We start from the raw sequence: 8,109 nt of genomic DNA on the forward strand, positions 1-8,109 counted from the left end.
TAACATAGAGAAAGTGAAAGAGAGAATGAGAGAGTAAAGAATTTTGGGGACAAAATCATAAAAAACAGGTGGACGTAGAGAAGAGTGGGGAGAGTTTTAAACTTTTAATATGATGTAGGCCTGCAATATATATATTAATAGCAAGTTTTTTATGGGTATGGATATATGTATAATATTTCTCATTTTTTTTAAATCTGAGGGTAGGCCTAAATATATATATTAATAAAAAAAATTTAAGGGCCTATATAAACAATTTTTTTTTTTTTTTTTTTTTAAACGTGAGGCCTACCCTCCAAGGGGCTGGGTTTGCCCCTAAATACTACCCAATTACCCCTTACAAATATTACACCTCAAAATTTTTAGCAGCCCACTAAGCTCAAGTTAAAAATAACTCCATCATTCGTAAATAAATGAATACGAGTCACTTACCACAGCACAATGGGAACGAATACATATTTATTGGAGAATATGTCCTCTTTCTTTATCCGTTTCAGCACCTTCTATCTGTGACATTCTTTTGAGTACAAATAAAACCACATGCAATCCAGACACTTGAAATTATATATGTGATTTGCTGCAAAACGCTTCCACAAATTGCTGTGAAAACCGAAGTTGTCAACCATCGATAACAGAAAATCAACTGAAATTATATTTATAACGAATGAAAGCTTACCCAACTGGCAGTCGAACATACTGTTGCTCAACATACCCTGGTCCCTAGTGGTGGCAATTCATGTACTTGCCCAACGTGGTGGTTTAGGACCTAAAATACAAAACATATTCATTATTATCTATTGAATGGTTGTGGACATCAGTTAAATAAGTATTCATACCTGGACTGTGACCTTTGGATTTTGCCTCGATGCGCACCAAGCGACTGACTTCAGATTTTCCATGCCCTCCATGGTTTGAAAGAACTGCAGGCTATTGCTCTAAATAGGTGTGGTTGCACACGTGGCTGCTACCTTCAAGTCCTCCATTCCCTCCATTATATATAACATTTGTTGGCTAAAAATGGTGTTCAGGCACCAACCCTGAAACATCAAATACAAACCAAATCAAAGAGACATACATCTGAAACCAAATAGAAAATGGATGATGATAATTTCAGTTGCACCTTGAAATGAACATAATTGTCGCACAAAAAGTATAATTGATTTCAAACATATCTAGTAGCTAGAAAAGGGACAGTACATAATAAAATAGAGAACCATTTACGATAAACATTTTAATTCCATTACATCAACATGGTAATTACATATCAAAATATATCCCTGCTAGCAAATGGTTAAGTGCAAATACAATGCACTATCAACCCATAAAAAAAAAAAACATCGAAATCGTGTTTACAAAACAACAACCTACACTATACTGGTTGCACAAACTAACACTAAAAATCAAGCAAGGAATATCACAGTCATGACAGACATCAACAATTTCCTATATTTACATATCATTCAAAAAAAGTTAAGACGACAACATGAATTATCAAATGAGGGGGGCGATACACATTACTTTCACTGAGTTGCTTCCTCACATACTCCCGCCTAATCATCATCTGCAACGCGAAGAAGAACTCTATCTTATGTTGTTCCTTGCATATTGTCTCTCCTGCCTCAAGCATCTCATCAGTAGTGAAACCATCCAATTCAATTATCTCATTAAACATCATGCTTCTTCTTTCCTTCTTGTCACCCTCCTTTTTGAAAAAAGAGGCAATATCCTTCATCTCTTCCCTCTGCCCTTCATAAATTTTCCAACCTGCTAATTGGTCCACCAAATCAGATAAACTGTCATCCCTTACCCTCCTCTTTTGGCTGTTGATAGCCTTTCTGCTGGGACCCAGCTATGGCTATAGCATGTGGACCCAACAACATCTTTTTTGATAGGAACATTACTATGCCTCTCCACCTCAAGATCAACATCAACTTCCATAACTTCATCATTGTTGGTTGCGTTATCTGTGTCAAGTTCCTCAACTGCATCAGTTATGGTCTCAACTACAGTGTCGGTGGCTCTGTCTTTCCCAAAGACTGTTACCAAGGAGTCATAGTGTGGAAAGGGTTTGTACCGCAAACCCTTGGCTACCGGATGGCTTTATGAAACAAGAATAAAAAAAAATGATCAAAAAATAAAAACCTAAACAAGTTTCTAAAATAAGCAACTTATTGCATTAGTAGTTTGTTGAAATTAAGAGTACTGACCTTGCACCTTTGTCAAAAACATCTGCCGACGTTGTTATGCACTTTCTTCAACAATCCATCCGAAGCCGCCGCCGTGCTCAGTCATTTCATTGATAGCACCATACTTGCACTTCCAAATCTTCACCCTCGATTCGATGTGTGGTATGGCCAAACCACGCCCAGGCAGACTTTCTTCCAACATTTTTTCCAATTGGGCCAAGTACCTAACTTTGAATGTCCCGTTTCTGAATTTCCCAATGTGATTGGTTTGAACCAAACATTGAATTAGTTGGGCATCCTCCGCCTTCATCCTCTGTCTCTTAATCTAAGCCTTCTTCCCTTTGCCCTTTCATTTTCCTCTAATGTTTGGTTCGTCTTAACTCAAACTCTGATCGCCATTGTCTTGATGTGTCGAGTCTGTATGCATTTTGTTCCCTACACGCACATCAAATAAGAGAAGCAACAAATTGCTATTAACCTGATTATAACAAATGAGATAAGAAGGAAATCCCAAATGGCTCAAGCATGCGAGAGGTTATACATATAAACATAAGGCAGACAATGTAAGCTAACCACTACAATAAAACATCCATCAACAACATTTAAATAATCAGCAAGCAATTTGTACAATAAAGTTTCATACAGTCCAAGCGAGCAAAAAGTCACCCAAATAATTGTTTTGCAACACAATACATAACATTGTGCTAAGACCAAGAAAACAGAATGTTTTAATCCCTAACTATGCATTTCGCGAACTCATCCAACTGTTAAACATTTCTTGAGCCATATTATCTCTCCATGTAGTCCACGCTGGACTAGTCTCCACTTGCTTGATAACTTCACCATCGGCTTCCTCTTCCTTAGGAGGATTGACCACTTCCTCAACCTCACTGTCAGTAGGGTCTACGATTATTTTGTCCTAATGAAGATATGTAACAAACAACAAGCAGAAATGATCTAAATTGAGTTTTTATCGAGTAGAAAGATGTTTCTCTAAAAAAAATCATCTTTTTTTTTTTTTTTTTTAGTATACCGAAACATATCTCAATACAGTTTCTTGCTTGAGAGTGTTTCATGTTGAAAAATTATTTGGTGTTACTGGTTGACTGCCTTGCCTCCACTCACTCAAGTGGTATCTTTGCCCTTTATATGGTGCCAAGAACCATTCCCCATTGATGTATCCAGCATCAAATAAATAGTAGAACCCAGTAATGATAATTAAAATGTCAGCCTCTAAAATATACATGTTATATATTAGTCTAAACGAACATATACAACAAAGTTTTAGTGAAGGATTACCTTGAGGAACCTTTAATCCATTTCTCCTACTAATGGCATCCCTTAATACTTTATCGTCCACAGCTGAACCTTCCCACCCTGATATGACATAAATGAATTACGTGCTTAGGTTGCAAACACCTAGAACATTAGTCGTTATTTCATTCTTTGTTGTCCTATACCTAGGTTTGTCAACTGTGTCAACATGAACCTTTATATATTTTCCATCTAATGCACCCAAACAGTTTTGGCGGGCAAAATAGAGGCAGAAACAAAAAATATTAGTATATATGCATAAAGTGAAACACAATACTATTAGGAAACGACCCGCGAACGCAGCGGAAAACAAAACAATAATTTCTAGGATCGTTCCCATTGAGCCAAGATCAAAGGCATAAATTTTACAGTTTATAAAATACAAGAATCTGCAGAAAATAAATCTGGATTTAGAACCCATACCCACGTTGGAGGATCCTCCAATTTTGTCTCTGATCATGTTTTGCTACCGATCCAAGTGTAGGATCGAACCCACGAAGTCCACACAAAGACAATCACAAGGAACCAAGGAGGGATTTGCTAGATCCTCCTTAGCCTTAAGAAATCAAGAAGAAAACTTTGATTTTGGCACAAACCAAAAACTGGTGTGGGAGAGAAATATGGGGCTATTGTGTATTTCTCTTTTTCAACCAAATGAACTAATGAAAAATCTATGTTATTTTACAAATAACCTTTTTCTTTTATAGTAAATTTAGTTGCCCTATTCCCATATGGAATAGGCTTGGGCTCCAACCCAAACACCTCATGTTACCAAACACTCCCAATTAGATATTTTATTATTTTCCATCATTATCTCAATTAAAATCAATTAATATATATATATTTAATATATATTAACATTTAACAATAATGATAATATATTTAAACATGTGTGAACACATATTTAAACGTAATTTCACTTATTTAATTTTTCTAACAAATTAAATAAAGGCTACGAACTCATCAAATTTAATTACATTGTGAAATTACCAAAATACCCTCTTGCCTAAAAAGACGAAAACGCCCTTCTTTCTTCTTGAGTCTTAAATTATCTTCTATGTGTGTGACCCATAGGCTCCTCATCATACCGACAGTGTATAGTATCGCGATTAACACCAATTAATCGTGTCACTAATACACAGACCAAGATTGGCCCCTAGCAAGGCATCATGGCCACCCGATAGATTCGGATTCAGCAAAGTAGCTACCTGTCAACGATATGGTTACCGTACAATTCGATCCTCTTATCATACGTTATCTCGACGAGACGAAGGCATAGAAATAGTGTCAACCTTCGGTTACTCTCGATATTATTTATTCAGTTTCTGGACCAATGACCCGTATTATAAACTGGATAGAGCAACAACTCAATCCCACTGTGGCCACAGTTTTAGTGTCATTGCCATATACTGAATTGCGCCGTGAGATAACTTTCTCCCGTACCCGGGAGTGATGAATCCTCTGTCAATCCACCATAGTCTTGATACACTCCTTGATGCAGCCAATCACCACCGTATTGACAGCTCTGAAAAGAACTGCGTTAGGCTAGTGTCAAACTACACCAATCGGTGCACAAGGCGCTCCGGTGATCTCAAGTCTAAGGATCACATGCACCACCATTCGTTAGAGGATTTGTTCCATAGACACTGGGGTTACCATCCATATGGAATCCTCTGGTGGGTCAGTCCAGTGAACTTGCTGCGGTATATCCGCCTACAACAAGCACCCATGTGTTGCACCAGGTTGTCACCAAACAACCTTGACAAGTGAGATCAGTCACTGCCTTTCGACAGGGTCGTTCAACACTATGATAGCCTTACCGTATTATCTGTGCCCTTACTTCAGAATAATACTGGGGCTACGGACGTTTCTAGAATGGCCACCATATGTGCTCATAGGGTTCTCACTATCAAGATTTGAAACACTTGATACCCTCGTCATGGTTCTACCATTCTAAGGACATATATCAATACATATTGCAATAATAATGATTTACGCGATATAGAATAAAATGCCTTTTATTGATTAATGAACATTATTACAAAGAGTCAATTCTACAATAATTGATTGGGTCTAGGGCATCTACTCTAACAAATACAACATGTGAACCCTAAACCTATGACCCAGAATTGTACCTTGAACCATTTCCACTGCTCATCGGTTGAATTCTCCAGTATTGGTTCTGGTTTTATGAGTAAAATGGTATGCAGTCTCAAAACAGCAATCTATACGAGGTGAAAGTTATGGGAAACTATCTCACCTGATCTAGCGATTTGTCTTTTCATAATCATGTTCTTGACATGGTGTGCAACTATGTGAAAGAAAACTACATACCATTTCCTCTACTAATGTATGCCTAGTTGACTGAACCTCCCATGAGTTTTCAGTAAATGACATAACTTCTTGAAGGATTTACAGTCCATTCTACAATTCTCTAGACATTGCAGGTCATTGTCATAAAGAATTTCCTATAAATTCATTGACCTAATATGATATCTATGCCCAATTCCACTCCTAGACGCTATAGACTGCCAATGTCTAATCCTATTTTTATGAACCATAGCCACAACAAGAAGTATAGGCATGGTCAACATGTTTTCCATCATGTCCAAGTGCATAAGCATAAGTGCGACCAAATGCATCTTCTACCTTAGAGTTAAATGAGCCATAGCGGTTTCACCTATTCCATTTACAAAATTGATCAATATAGCCCTAAAAGTGTGAACAATACATAACTGAAAACATAAATCATGTCCAACAACAGCAACAAGTGCAGCACAATCAACTCTCATTAATATGGTTATTATCTGACCGTCGGACATGAACCATAAAATGAAAAACAAAGAAGCCAAGAGAATTACACAAATATCAATATTTTTTGGGTTATTATTTATGCCATTCTATTTGTTGCCTCGGTAACTAGACCCTAGCCTGTCAAAGATTTTTCAAAGGGAAACAGTCTCTTCTTATAGTTAATATGTGCACACTCATTCACAAACTTATAGAATTACTTTTAATACAAGGCTTTACACCAAACAACTAACATGAGGAACAAGGAAATACTTACTTTTACTGAGTGTATGTGATTTATCAGGTGGCTGCAATGTGCACCTTTTGAAACGTAATATGACCAAACTGTTTTAGAGTTAAACCATCAACATTCTTATGTAACTAATGTGAAGTATTATCAAACTAGACCCTAAACATGTCATCCATGACGTAGTCGAGATCATCGTTGTTAAAGTGAAATTGTTTCATTATCCTACAATTAAAACTAATCTTTATCAATTAAAACAATAACAGAGCTTAAATCATATAAACACAGAAGACTTAAAAGTGCACTAAGAAAGCACAGCTAACAAATGAAGTCACTATACATTAATTCAGACACAGAATTACAAATTTAAAGAAGAGAACATTTTATAACATCTCTATATCAATCTAATTTAAACATGTAATAAAACTGTATGAAATAATGCAGCAAGTTATTCTAAAACTCAAACAATAACAGATAAAAAGCTTTTGTTATGGTGCAACCAAACTTTACATGTTACAAAACCTTCCTTCAAGTTTCAGTATAAGTTTGAAAAAACTTTCTTTGAGAGATTTTTAACCATTTTAAGTGAATAAAAAATTATCTGCAAATAAATAATTTATTTATATGACTAATCTAACTAAGGGGATATACTGAATCGATTCACAGATATGAATTCACTACAGATGCATAAAAACGAACCCAAAACCAAAAGCTAAAGCAGTAGAACAAGCAAATGCATTAGTACAAGCACCCAACAACATAGAAAAAAAAACCCCATAATCCAAACAGGAAGCTAATTAGAACAGAACACAAAGGTGAAAACAATAAAGTTAATAGAGGTTTCCATTATCCAATACATAAGCCAAAAATGCTAAACCATCAAAATCAAATGATATAACTATGGTAATAATAAGAACACAACAAGCCACTGCCACTAACAGCTCAACTAATCTCAAAGTGGGAAATGGGTTTTGAAACACAAACCCTAAATAAAGCAGTAGCACAATCAAATGTGTAAAAAGTGAAGGAGGATTCCTTATTGTTTGCTGGACAAAGCTGGGTTGTGTGCATCAGTACAAGCACCCAACAACATAGAAACAAAAGCAAATAATTCAAACCCTACGCTAATCAAAACACAACAGAAATGTGAAAACTCTAGCCAAGATATCATCAAGTGTTAGAGAACTCATCGAGATTTTGGAGATCAAACACTATCAGATGAAGAAAGTGAGAACGACACAAAAACTGCTCTTCGAAGATGAGAAATCGAAATGGGATTAGGTTTTAGGGTTGGCCCTTTATATATTATAGTTTTGTGCAAATGCAGGGGTATTAAGGTCCGAAATTATAAATATATCAGGGTATAGAAGTAAAATCAGCTTGTTGGGTATATTTTTTATTTGCTTGACATCGGTGGGTATTTTGGTCTAAAATTTTTACTAGCTAAGGGTAAAATGGGAACAAGATTACAACTATCCCGGTAATGGAAAAATAACACCCTCCCAGATGGTAATCAAATCACCCTTTTTTTTTTTCCTATAGCAACCACTATTGGCATTGAAAGTTAACCATAAT

This window comes from Pistacia vera, unplaced genomic scaffold (assembly GCF_008641045.1).
Source record: "Pistacia vera cultivar Batoury unplaced genomic scaffold, PisVer_v2 Contig1140, whole genome shotgun sequence".
NCBI lineage: Eukaryota > Viridiplantae > Streptophyta > Magnoliopsida > Sapindales > Anacardiaceae > Pistacia > Pistacia vera.